Source organism: Schistocerca piceifrons, chromosome 11 (genome assembly GCF_021461385.2).
Source record: "Schistocerca piceifrons isolate TAMUIC-IGC-003096 chromosome 11, iqSchPice1.1, whole genome shotgun sequence".
In the NCBI taxonomy this organism is placed as follows: domain Eukaryota; kingdom Metazoa; phylum Arthropoda; class Insecta; order Orthoptera; family Acrididae; genus Schistocerca; species Schistocerca piceifrons.
This window is the reverse complement of record NC_060148.1, coordinates 165,149,994-165,163,656: the sequence shown is the minus strand read 5'-3', so window position 1 is coordinate 165,163,656 and position 13,663 is coordinate 165,149,994. Positions and strand designations below refer to the sequence as shown.

Here is a 13,663-nt window from a genome sequence, read left to right as displayed (position 1 = left end):
TAACCTAAGGGCATCACACACATCCATGCCCGAGGTAGGATTCGAACCTGCGACCGTAGCGGTCGCGCAGTTCCAGACTGTAGCGCCTAGAACCGTACACAAATAATGGTCAGGGTGGTAATCCTGTGCATTGCTTGGTGCAACAACAATGAAAACTAAGTCTCATGCAAGTGGGAACTCGAGAAAGCTGCACCTTCTTTTGTTTCTACTTTGTGTTCTCTAACATGAAATTGGCAAGAGTAGAAAAGTACCCTGCAGGGGTCTCTGGTACTGTGACTGTTGAATATCAGAAGTCGTACACCAATATCGAAACTTTAAGCGGCAAATACCCGACAGAAATCCGCAGTATGTTAAGTGAAGTTTGTGGCGAGTTTGCAGTGGATCGTAGTACAATTTCACGTTGGGTTAATCGTTTCCGTGGTGTTGGTACGAGCACAGGAGGTAATCCGAGACCCTGAAACGCAAAAACGTTAACAAGTGAACGAAGTGTGAAACTCTTGGCGCAAGCTCTTTAACAAGGTCGGAGTGCGACTCGTGAGAAACACTCCGAAGCCACGGGAATTTCCCCAACATCAGTATTCCGTATTCTGACAAATGTTGGGCTGCTGAAGAAAAGCAGAAACGCCTGGACATCGCAACGTTGCTCGAACAACGATTCGACCGTGAACACCAAGGCTTGTTGTGCCGAATTATCGCTGTTGACGAAACGTGGATTGGAGACATTGAACCGGAGCTGAAACCACAGTCCAATGAGTGGAGAGGTTCAGACTCTCCAGGGCCAAAAAAAAAAATTCGCGTGCTCAATCAAAGCTCAGCCAAATAATGATTTTTGCTTACGATCACCAAGGAATCATCATGACAAATTGAGTCGCACGTGAAACAAGTGTCAAAACAGTGTATTATCGGAACTTCATGCAGAACCTGCGCAGAAAAATGTACAAAAGCCAATGCTCTCCCACATACTGGCGATGTTGTAGCTGCAAAACTGCGCGAGTACGGATGTGAAGAAGTACTGTCGGGCCCTACCTACAGCCCGGAAATGAGCCCACCACACTTCGACTCGTTCCCGAAGTTGAAACAACCGGTGTGTGTGGACGTCGTCACCTCTATTTGGAAGAGCTTTCTACCACCGTTACCCAAGTCATTCGACAGATGAACAGAAGTGCAGTCCTGGATCGAATAATAGACCTTCCCGGCCTTGGGATTCAATGACAGGGAAGCAGGGAAACTATACTGAAAGAGTGTCAAGAGATTTATAAAAAATTAAAGTGTAAGTAAAAAAAAATTAAGAGTGCATTATTTATGAAATGTTCCTCGTATTTCCCATATTCTACCTTGATCGGGATATTACGCTACCTGTTTGGTCGTGCACAAGAAATTTTAAAACTGACGTTTTTATAAGTTTTACGTCACAATTCTGTGGTGTCACCGCCAGACACCGGACTTGCTAGGTGGTAGCCTTTAAATCGGCCGCGGTCCGCTAGTATAAGTCGGACCCGCGTGTCGCCACTGTCAGTGATTGCAGACCGAGCGCCGCCACACGGCAGGTCTAGAGAGACTTCCTAGCACTCGCCCCAGTTGTACAGCCGACTTTGCTAGCGGTGGTTCACTGACAAATTACGCTCTCATTTGCCGAGACGATAGATAGCATAGCCTTCAGCTACGTCATTTGCAACGACCTAGCAAGGCGCCATTATCATTTGCCATTTATCTTGTGATGCATGTACCGTCAGACCGATGTTCACCAATTATGGATTGAACTTAAGTATTTCAGAAGCTACGTACCTTCTCTTGCTAGTAAATTACTTTACCTGTTCCAGACCTCACGCCAGCCTGCGTGAGCTTAAACGCGTGCCTTTCGGCTTCCTCTCCTAGTGGCTTGGCTGTTTGCCAAGTCACAACAAATTCTATAAATTTTAACAGCATAAAATTAACAGTCAAACTATTTTGTTCGTCTGCCCTCCTTACTACAAAACTATGTTTGTAAGGGTTGGTTTCGGATCGAATTGGAAACGTAATTAGTTTTTCCGTAACGTTTATGAAAGTCCGCCTTTCTTTTATTACCTACCCTCAACCATGGGAAAGTTTAAATAAATAATGTCAACGGAATAGCTGACTACGCCGTTCGCGTCATAGACCGATCATTGAAGATCCAAAACGGTCGAATATCGGAAATAATTCTCATAGTCGCAAATTTTTGTACTGTGGTAGGACAGAGTCCCATGAACAACATAGTAAATTTCGTGCCTGGTGAAGCGAGAGTCTAACGGTTACAGATGCGTTTCAAGGTCGCTGGGTTACGTTGTTCCTGAATAGCTCGAAAACCATGGTATCCAGCGAAAAAGTATCCCAGAACACGCTGAAACTACAACTTTCCCACAAAAACAGGTCCTATTCATTCTTTCACTACAGCTAACAGTCTGCGCGAAGAGAATATTGAAAACCTCGCGCGATGGGATTGCGCCATTGCAGAGGTGGTGTATGTAGAGCACACCCCTAGCGTCCTATATATTGTTTGTCTCGACTTCGTCTATACTAATGTGGTACGCTGTTAACCGTTACGGTTTGCACCCTCCGTAATCCACAAGCCACTATGCAGTGTGTGGTCGAGGGCGCTTTTAACCAATATTACACTCTTTACAATTCCATTTGCTACCTCTTGCAAAACAGTTCGACCAACCCCTCGAAAATTCTCCAGAAAATCGACTTTGAACTTTTCCAACCATGTTCAATATGCTAAAGTAAGCGATATATTTTTCGGCAAGCAGTGTGACTATGTGATAGTGTTTACGCTCGCTGTGTGTGTGTGTGTAGCGTGGTAAGGTGGGGGGGGGGAGGGGGGGAGCTGGGTTCGACTGGAATGATTTTTCAAACAAAGGTACGTGTTCGATGAGTATTTCCGTGAAGCAGGAAGCGCACGAAACTGGTTATCTCTAAATCGAGTCTCATTTCGGTTATTTATTCTTTTTTTACCGTTCAGCTTGAATACCAACGTCATTTAAATATAAAATTCATCAAATGTATGATAACTACGACATCTAATTGTCATTTTTATGAAAATGCACGCCTTCTTATTTCCAGTTATATACTGCATACAACAATTCTCAATTATCGACATTTTATATAAGATTGTTAATTAAGGGCTTGTCTGAGTAAAAACTACAAATTAATGTTTTCTTCTTCTTGTATTCTACACCTCACGTAAACGCTCACATAACATGCACCTAATTTTTGGTTACGCCGTGATTCGAACCCAGGACCCCCCAGGAGAACATATTAACACATGAGCTAGCTGCTTTTCGCCAGAACATCACCTCAATTAAGAATATTAAAAATGGTTGGAAGTTTTCGAAGTCGATTTTGCAGAGTATTTTTTGAGAGTTGCATCGAACTGCTTCGGGACATGTATCTAAATTCTCAACTTCAAAACCACCATAAATATAAAAAATTAAGAAAATCCCTTACGAGCGAGGGAAAATTTACTGTCTAAATACCTATTAAAATGCGCAATAATTCCTCTTCTCCAGGTCTCATGATCCCTACGTGATACGTACCTAGGAGGCAGCAAACGGGTCGGATAATTATCATCGAATGCAGGTTCAGTCCACAGCTTTGGCGAGACCTACACAGCCGTTCTTCAAAGAATTCCCCTTTAAGTCTCCTTAGTTGCATAGCACGCAACTGCACGTATCCTATGGCTGTAACCAAAATGATGTCTTCCACATTAGAACGGTAGTCCTAAATTTTGAAACGTTGCAATCGATACGAAATGTAGAAGTGTTTTATCGCATTTCGCTCAATTGCAATAGGATTAAACCTGCAGCAGGAAATAATATTTAACGTCTACTGAAACAGCAAGAAAATCGTAACAATCTGACGCAGAGCATATAGCCTACTTTTTGAATACGTTCGAGTGATAAATCAATAAAAGAACCCTTAAAGTTCAAAAACAGATATTAAAACCGTAACTATTTCTGGTGTGGGGAACAGCCTCCACGAATGTTTAGATGACGTTGTGTTCGCTCGTAGGTGTGACTATTCTATTGCACTATTGAAATTTCGGCTTTTGTGCCACTATCAATCGTCTATAATGACACAGTACAATGGAAAACATGATGCCTTGTTATGGTATAGAAACTGGTTAAAAATAATGTCGTTGCGGGGCTGTGTCACTCTTGTACTATTTACATTGACTGACTTTAGCCTACATGTAAATCAGCAAAATCTACTCAATATTAACAGCAAGCACTGGCTCTGTTACCATCAAGATTGATACAACCCAGCAAGAATGTTATTTTTAACCAATTCCATAACGACACATTGAATTCTTATCTTGTGTTATAGGCCTGTCTTAATACGTGCCTGGAAATGGCACAAAAGTGGACACTGCAGAAGCGGAATAAAAGAGTTACCACTAAAACCACCGAACATAACGTCATTGAAATACAGTAAAACGTTGCAGATTTGCTTATGCTGCAACCCATGTCACAGTAGACTGCAGTCTGGAATTACAGATACCTCTTTTTCTGTATTTGCACGGTTCCTTACAGCCATTAGAAGATAAATCTTACACATTGTGGCAAATAAACACGCTTGTTTCATTCTGCAAATATGTGATGAAACAGCAAACCACGAAATGCAATGGGTTACCAAATACATCACGGAAGGGACTATGGATCTTTGCTACAATTATCATCGGCAACGTAGACTAACAATATTCATGGCTGAGCATGAGTCTTTACGCAGAAGAAAAGCACTTTTAACTAAATGCCTTCACTGATGGGGATACAGAAACTATGACTCAGTCTTTGTCATCTAGCAACGGACACACACGGCAACAGCAATGCATTAAGCAAAAACACAGTAATGGCTACCAGTTGTTTACACTGCGCATGCAAAGACCGCAAGAAATGTATGCAAAGAAAACAGCGGCAAAAGTACTACTTTCTGAAGATGGCTCGATAGCCCGGCAAATTGCAAAACAGACGACTAGGAACAATATCTGTAAAACATGAGAGCAGCCACGATTTCAAAGATGCTTCGCAAGCGGTCTCTGGCTGGGCATTTCCACAGTTGGGAACACCTTTATCGACCATCTGCGACGGGCATCTCTGCCGTCGAAACTCTTTGCTCCATTGAGAACAACGGCTTGTGTACAAACTGCCATGTGGTTTTCCAAATAAACGGAAGAAAGCTGTGCATATAAGACGAGCCAGTGCCGTTCATTTACAAATCGCAGAAAATAATGTTTCCGCCAACACGTGGCTGCAATCAAAATACAAACATATGTATGTGATAAGAAGAAATGATGCCCGACGCTTGAATTCCAATACGCATCACATACACAAAGGTATGTACAGATTTTAATAGATCGTATCGTGATTATAATGTGCAAGAAACATTCGTTTGTGCAGATTATTTGAAAGTTATCAGCAAAGGTAGAGAATGGTATTGACCGCTGTCCCTAACGTATTCAGGCATCACTAAGCAAAAGCTGGGGAAATCTTTAAGTGATGTGCAAGAAAATGCAACACGGTCCCTCTGATTTGCTAGCGTGCTAAGCCCAAGGACTTGTACATACATCTTTGTTGGTTTAGTAACAGGTTGTGTTTACGGATGTACTTGCTTGTCTCAAAACGTAAATACAGCTGTCTCAGATGCTGATAGTCAGGCAACCACGACCAGCTTTGTCGTTCTTTATGCTGGTAGATTTTACAACGTTTCTCTCTACACATTTTTCACGATTGTACGATGAGCACAGGTTAGGTAATAAAGGGACGCGGGTGCAGAAATGAATGACGTGTTATTTACTGGGATGATCGTCGGCAGCATTACTCTGAAAATATCAATGTACGAAACGAGATAGTAATATGTAGACCACAATTATTCTATTTAATTAAGTATTTGAAACTAGTTATTGTTAAGCTTGCAAATCTTTTCAACTTTACAATTGGCTTTTTTAAACATCCTATTTTACAGAATTTTATCATCATCGAATGGTATTTTCTGAAGTGACTAATATCGTTTTGCGAAAAAATATCAAAGGAACTAAAATAGATCGAAACAAAAAGTGAGAACAAGCGATTTGAAAAGTGTCTTTCGTAGCGCTAAAAGTAGTTGAGAGACATTATCATTTTATTTCACAACAATTTAATACTTGCGTGACGCTAGAACCTTTATTCTGCGTAGTGTTCTGTCACTCATTAACATAAAGCTGAACAGCGCACGTAAATTTAAAGTTTACACGCAAACGAGTTAGGTGATAACGCTGAAAAACTTGTCGAAAATATACCAACACTACGAAATTACCATCTAAACGTGAAGTTCACTACGTTTCTTATTTTCCAATCTCGGACTTTGGCGGAGAGATATGTGGCGAAACACAGCACCGCTGTATTCATCGTAGCTGTAAATAATATGCAGCAAAACACCCGCCGTTAATTTGCCTAATGTGTAACACATGTTTTCAGTGTGTATCTTACAGTTTCTAGTTTTAATAACGAAACGTGTGTTAAATATGGCGCAAAGGTATGCATCGTGTTACGCTACAAGTCTCTTTCTTACCCCAACATTGGAATTTCTTAGCTCCGGCGGCTTATAAACAAAATTTCACCATCCATCCCAACGCAAACTTCAAGCTACTCTACAATTTAGTCTGTCACTATGATAGATTTTTTAATTTTTTTTAGGATGCACTATCGCACTATGATCCGAAATGTCGCACTGATACGTCTAAATTTAAGTGTTACCGGAAACCGAAAATCGCCGTTCTTAAAACGTATACCACAGTGAAGTACATCTAAGTTGGTCTAACACGTTTATTTCTTTATCTTGCGACGAGTAGCAGTTTGCTGATATGGCTTTTATCTTGACAGCTCTTAATCTGAGTTAAGTAGTAGGATATTGTACTACTAGCAGTACAGAACACAAAATTTTAAAACCCCTTGCGAGAAGGCAACACTTTGGGCACCCCTGGCGGGACTCGGGCAAACATCGACTAAGCTCACGAGACGGAGGGAAAGGGGGGGGGGGGGATGACGAGAGAAGAACCAAAGGACGCAGGCAGCAGAGAACGGGACAGAATGGAGGAACGGTAGTTAAGATTCCCGAGGAGGATATGAAAGATGGCGGGGGTGTTCGGGGAGGAGGGGGCGGGGGAAGGAACAATAATAATGATGGGGCCCACACAGCCACGGGCGAAGGAGATAAACATCGAGCCAACCTCCCAGCCGAGGTGATTTAAAACGACCACCAAGGCGGAACCGGAATAAAATAAGAACAGTGCGGTGGGATAGCGGTCCTGCACGGCCAACAAGATACGGCGGGGAAAACCAGTCCGATTTAATAAAAAAAAAAGCTAATGACGATACCCAAAAAAAGGAAAATCGATACAATTCGTTTACATACCTGGGCATGCTCTCTATTTACAAATCAAGCCAACTAACGCGCACTATTAACTTGGGCATTCTAATCTGAAAATTCGAAAAAATATGTCGACTGTTAAACTCCTCAAATGTTTATCTGGAGCCGCGATCACAGATATTGATACACTACTACGAAACGGCATTTACAAATAAAGGAACCATCACTATAATGTGTTGAGAAATACGAAAACACTGCTCTAAAACAGAGTTTAACAATTCCAAGAGAATTCAGGTTAGATAAATTGCTAAAATACGCGGTTAAAAACCTACCAGCTGTAGTATTATGAACAATATTACGATCGACTCTTGAACATGAAAGTGCCGTCAAGCTATACGCACTAGAGAATCCAACAGATTGCGTGGTTATAGTTCAAATGCGTTCATGCTGAGAAGAATAAGAAAATAAACGCTTACCTAGTTCAGCTGCATAATCCGAACTTGGAGAATGAGGTAATATATCCCAGTTGTATGGTTTTTCGTTGCACTCGCGTCAGGAAACAGGCGCACCGCGACTCTAGCGCGAACCACGTTGATTATTCAGCTAGTACGTCGAAACTGTTTCATGGTAGCAGTCACGTACCAAGTCCGAGAGAGCAAATGTCACATGTTTACATACACTATCCGTTGTTATGTATTTACACCGAGTGCAGCACCGATGTAAAGCAATTTTTTTTTAAACGGTAGCGCCTACGGCTGGACTGAGAGAATGTATCCCTAACGAGAAACACATCTTCCACAGTGGCGAACGTCCACGGTCGAAATCTTTAGTGGGGAACGGTGCTAGAGGGGCCTGGCACGGCTAGCTACGATGTAACGGCCGCTGCGATTGGTCGACGGCGCGACCCCTCGGAACGGCAGCCGCGAGATAGCGGTTGTAAGCCGTCCCGCTATTGGTCGGCCAGCGTCGTCCAACCACCTGAGCTGGCTCGGCTACTGCGCAGCGTTTCTGCGCAGAAACTCCGCCGGGAAGGAAGCGGAGTCAGGGCCGAGCGCGCGGACCAGGGAGGGAAGCGGATGCGGCGCCGACGGCCGCAGGGCGCAGGCGCGGCGACTGCCGTATCGGCTGGCTGTAGAAGGCAAGCTATTTGCCCGCGGCTCGGCGAGCGAGCAGGCGCAGGGGGAAGTTCAATTACTGCTAGGGGGGGATGTCGGGGGGCTGTAAGGGGGGGACAGGCCGCGGCGCTCTCCCCGCGTCCCCAGGGAGCGAGATGCGAGGGGAAAAACGAGCGAGCCAACAGCTCTCCCGAGCAGCGCACAAAATGAAAAACGTGACGCGGCGCCGAGCTGTGACCATCTCTCTCTCTCTCTCTCTCTCTCTCTGCCGCTGTCCCAGAAATGCGGTCGGACGGGATTAATATATTATCCCTTCTACTCTACAGGCAGGACCACAACCTCGACTGGTTGTTCGCCTGGAGCAGTGTGTGTGTGTGCGTGTGTGTATTTCATTCCATTCCATTCGCTGCCTGTCTGCCCTCTTCTTTTTCGTCTCTTTTTTTTCGTGCCGAGCTGGTTCTACGCCGCGGTCGCCTTCAAAAGCCTCTCATCTGAGTGTACCCCGTAATTGGCTCGTATCCCACCCATTCACTCTTCTCTTTTTACTGCTACATCTACATATCCGCTCAGCAGGCTACTGTACTACGTACCAATGTCAGCCATTCTTTCTCTCTCTTATGCCATTCGCGTAATTAGCGAGACTAAAATTAACTACTGTCCACATCTGTAGTTTGTAACCCAGCGCGAACTGCATGGCAGAGGGTTCTTACAAGGGAACCTCCCCATCGCACCCCACTACGATTTAGCTATAAGTTGGCACAGTGGATTCGCCTTGAAAAACTGAACACAGCTCAATCGAGAAAACAGGAAGAAGTTGTGCGGAACTATGAAAAAATAAGCAAAATATAAAAACTGAGTAGTCCATGCGCAACATAGGCAACATCAAGGATAATGTGAGCTCAGGAGCGCCGTGGTCCCGTGGTTTAGCGTGAGCAGCTGCGGAACGAGAGGTCCTTGGTTCAAGTCTTCCCTCGAGTGAAAAGTTTAATTTTTTATTTTCAGACAATTATTATCTGTCTGTCCGTCCGTCCCATGCGACGTAACTGCGCCGTAGTATGGGGACGCTGCACCTAAACAAACATCGAAACACACGACGTCAGTCGACTGCAGCGCACGGAAGAGAGAGTATTCTTGCTAACGAGGCTCCCTGGCTGGCCGTTGACTGTTCGCTACTCTGGACGAGAGTGCATTAAATACGGGAGATGTATTCGGAGGGCAATATGAATCCAGCAAATATAGCTCGCGACTTCAATAGGGATGTCAATGAATATTTGAGAGGCACGTCCTTTCGTCTACTAATCGCTCGGTTTTCCGGTGCGGTCGCAAAACACAAGACACTAAACTTATTACAGTGAACAGAGACGTCAATGAACGAACGGACAGATCGTAACTTTGCGAAAATAAAGAAAGTAAACTTTTCACTCGAGGGAAGACTTGAACCGAGGACCTCTCGTTCCGCAGCTGCTCACGCTAACCACGGGACCACGGCGCTCCTGAACTCAGAGTATCCTTGATGTTGCCTATGTTGCGCATGGACTACTCAGTTTGTGTATTTTGCTTATTTTTTTTCATAGTTCAGCACAACTTCTTCCTGTTTTCTCGATTGATCTGTGTTCACTTTTTCAAGGCCTATCCACTGTGCCAACTTATAACTAAATCTGTGGGCGAGGGGGGGGGGGGGGTGCGATGGGGAGGTTCCCTTGTTAGCACCTGGCCACAAAAGCACCATCGTACCGCGTAAAGACAAACATCCGCACAGAACTTGCCAGGCTGACTTCCCTGCTCCCAGCGCTCTGCAACACTTTAATGAAATGTTAGGCTCAGGGTACTGTGCCAGACATCGCCTCTCTGTACAAAGGTAACAGGCGATCACAATAACTACAATTTCTACCGCCGAATTTCACTGCCGACAACTGTCGGAAAAGTATTTGTTCTTCTGGCGCTCGGCAGACCGGAGAAAATTTTCCGAGCGTGCGTACCCCGAGTCTGAATATGCGTTTCGAGCCCACCGATCTACTACTGATGAAGTCTTTACACGGCGAGGAGTTCAGGAAAAAATGTCGCGAGCAGAAGGCCCCGTCGTCCATTGCTTTTATCGACCGAAAAAGGCAGCAGGGCAGGACAGTTTACTTTACTAGCGAAAATAGGGCGTCCTCCATAACTCGTGAAGCTGCTCACTGCTTTTCACAACAATAAGCGGGGTTCTGTGATATTTGGAGGAAGCACAGCAGACGTTTTTCTTCCACAAAGAAAAGATCACCAAGGCTGTGTACTGGCAAGTACTTTGTTTGGGATATTCTTCACGCTACTGCTCAAAGTTCTTTTCTGCGAAACAAATCTGGCCATACATGTATTGCGTTGGTTCGTATCGTTTTCCAAAATTTTAATAACCACAACGGATACACACAACACAGGCTCTAGTCATCAATAATATGTTCCCCTTCACTGTTTACAACCGGCTGGCAACGCTGGAGAAAATTTTCGATTCCGCGGCTGTAGAAATCACGTGGTTTCGACTGGAAGATGGTTCAAATGGCTCTGAGCACTATGGGACTTAACTTCTGAGCTCACCAGTCCCCTAGAACTTAGAACTACTTAAACCTAACTAACCTAAGGACATCACACACATCCATGCCCGAGGCAGGATTCGAACCTGCGACCGTAGCAGTCGCTTTCTTCCAGGCTGTAGCGCCTAGAACCACTCGGCCACTCCGGCCGGCGACTGCAAAAACTTGTCGAGCCACGTTTGGAGTGTATTTTCATCCGGAAAGCAAATAAATTCCTTGACGGTTATTCGATAGAGAGCGGGAAAGGCGAAAATCTGAAGGGCAAGGGTAAGGTGGGTGCGGCATGACTTCCCAAACCCAAAATCCTGTCTAGTGTGTTTTGTCAGTGCAGCAGAATGCGGTCGGGCCTTACCGTGTACTAGCATCACTTCATACAGCCTTCCTGTTTGTCGTTCTTGGCCTGCGTCTCTGTGGTCCACAGTAAATGTGAGCGATGATAGTTAAAGCTCGGGGAAGCAATTCGTCGTACACCCTCCCCCCTCCCCCTCCCCGTTGTTCCGCTAGGTGCGTAAAATTCTCTCTTTTCTGGATACACGCACGTGTTTGTACGGAGAGTTGCCGCTCTGTTTGGGTTCAACCATTCCTTTCTGTTCCTTGTGTTTTTTTATTATTTTTTTATTTGTGGTAAGGCTTTGCGGGACCTAACAGCTGAGGTCATCGGTCCCTAAGCTTACACACTACTTGTTGATGTTGTTCTTGTTGTTGTTGTCGTCGTCTTCAGATACTGGTTTGATGCAGCTCTCCACGGTGCTCTATCCTGTGCAAGCTTCTTCATCTCCCAGTACCTTCTGCAACCTACATCCTTCAGAATCTGCTTAGTGTATTCATCTCTTGGTCTACCTCTACGATTTTTACCCTCCACTCTGCCCTCTAGTTCTAAATTGGTGATCCCTTGATGCCTCACAATATGTCCTACCAACCGATCCCTTCTTCTAGTCAAGTTGTGCCACAAACTTCTCTTCTCCCCAATCCTATTCAATACCTCCTCATTTGTTATCTGAACTACCCATCTAATCTTCAGCATTCTTCTGTAGCACCACATTTCGAAAGCTTCTATTCTCTTCCTGTCCAGACTATTTATCGTCCACGTTTTACTTCCATACACGGCTACACTCCATACAAATACTTTCAGAAACGACTTCCCGACACTTAAATCTATACTCGATGTTAACAAATTTCTCTTCTTCAGAAACGCTTTCCTTGCCATTGCCAGTCTACATTTTATGTTCTCTCTACTTCGACCATCGTCAGTTATTTTGCTCCCCAAATAGCAAAACTCCTTTACTACTTTAAGTGTCTCATTTCCTAATCTAATTCCCTCAGCATCACCCGACTTAATTGGAATACATTCCGTTATCCTCGTTTTGCTTTTGTTGATGTTCATCTTATATCCTCCTTTCAAGACACTGTCCATTCCGTTCAGCTGCTCTTCCAGGTCCTTTGCTGTCTCTGACAGAATTACAATGTCATCGGCGAACCTCAAAGTTTTTATTTCTTCTCCATGGATTTTAATTCCTACTCCAAATTTTTGTTTTGTTTCCTTCACAGCTTGCTCAATATACAGATTGAATAACATCGGGGAGAGGCTACAACCCTGTCTTACTCCCTTCCCAACCACTGCTTCCCTTTCATGTCCCTCAACTCTTATAACTGCCATCTGGTTTCTGTACAAGTTGTAAATAGCCTTTGAATCCCTGTATTTTACCCCTGCCACCTTCAGAATTTGAAAGAGCGTTTTCGAGTCTACATTGTCAAAAGCTTTTTTCTAAGTCTACAAATGCTAGAAATGTAGCTTTGCCTTTCCTTAATCTAGCTTCTAAGATAAGTCGTGAGGTCAGTATTGCCTCACGGGTTGCAACATTTCTATTGAATCCAAACTGATCTCCCCCGAGGTCGGCTTCTGCCAGTTTTTCCATCCGTCTGTAAAGAATTCGCGTTAGTATTTTGCAGCCGTGACTTATTAAACTGACTTAAGCTAACTTTAACTGACTTACGCTAAGCACAACACACACACGCATGCCCGGGGGAGGAGTCGAACCTCCGACGGTGGGAGCCGCGTGAACTGTGGCAAGGCGCCCTTAGACCGTGCGGCTGTGTTAGTATCAAGACACAACTTGTCGTCACCAGTAACGGTAAAGGATGGGAATGGTCGGTGTTGTCCACGAGTCAATTGATGACGAGCAAGCAGAGACGCACGTATGGGCACCCGTTAATTTTGGTGACTTTGGCTTGGAGCGGGGGGTACACATATCCCCTGTTTTTGAACGTTCCCCATTGCACGCTAACGTCGCATATTCTCGGATGATCACAGTTGATCGCATCTGTCACTTCTCCAGTACAGTGACACGGATCGTTGTGGATTAATGCGTTTAAGCGATCTTATTCAAACTCCGAAGGCTTCCTGAACGCAGAGAGTCACTAATGCCAAAACGATCGTCCTTAAATCGAGAAAACCATTTTCTTGCCGTGCACCGTCCAGTGGCATTCTCCCCACACACGGAGCAAATATTTCTGGCTACCTCCCCTGCTGCCACACCTCTGCTGAACCCAAACATATCGGAAACGTTCCGATTTCTACACTTACTTACTTTACTGGCCACACAAACTGCAACCAGTCAG

At 44.5% G+C, this 13,663-nt stretch overlaps 2 protein-coding genes across 2 annotated transcripts in view; one reads left to right on the top strand and one right to left on the bottom strand.

The window, feature by feature from the left end:
• LOC124719861 (chromatin modification-related protein eaf-1-like) overlaps positions 1-8,232 on the bottom strand; it is a 343,357-nt gene extending 335,125 nt beyond the window's left edge. The window contains exon 1 of the mRNA XM_047245044.1: positions 7,839-8,232. The gene's annotated coding sequence lies outside the window, so the exon portion shown is untranslated. The remainder of the gene's footprint in view (positions 1-7,838) is intronic.
• The window catches only part of LOC124719906 (protein ALP1-like), a 183,112-nt gene continuing 174,590 nt past the window's right edge, over positions 5,142-13,663 (top strand). Inside the window, exon 1 of the mRNA XM_047245092.1 lies at positions 5,142-5,350. The gene's annotated coding sequence lies outside the window, so the exon portion shown is untranslated. The remainder of the gene's footprint in view (positions 5,351-13,663) is intronic.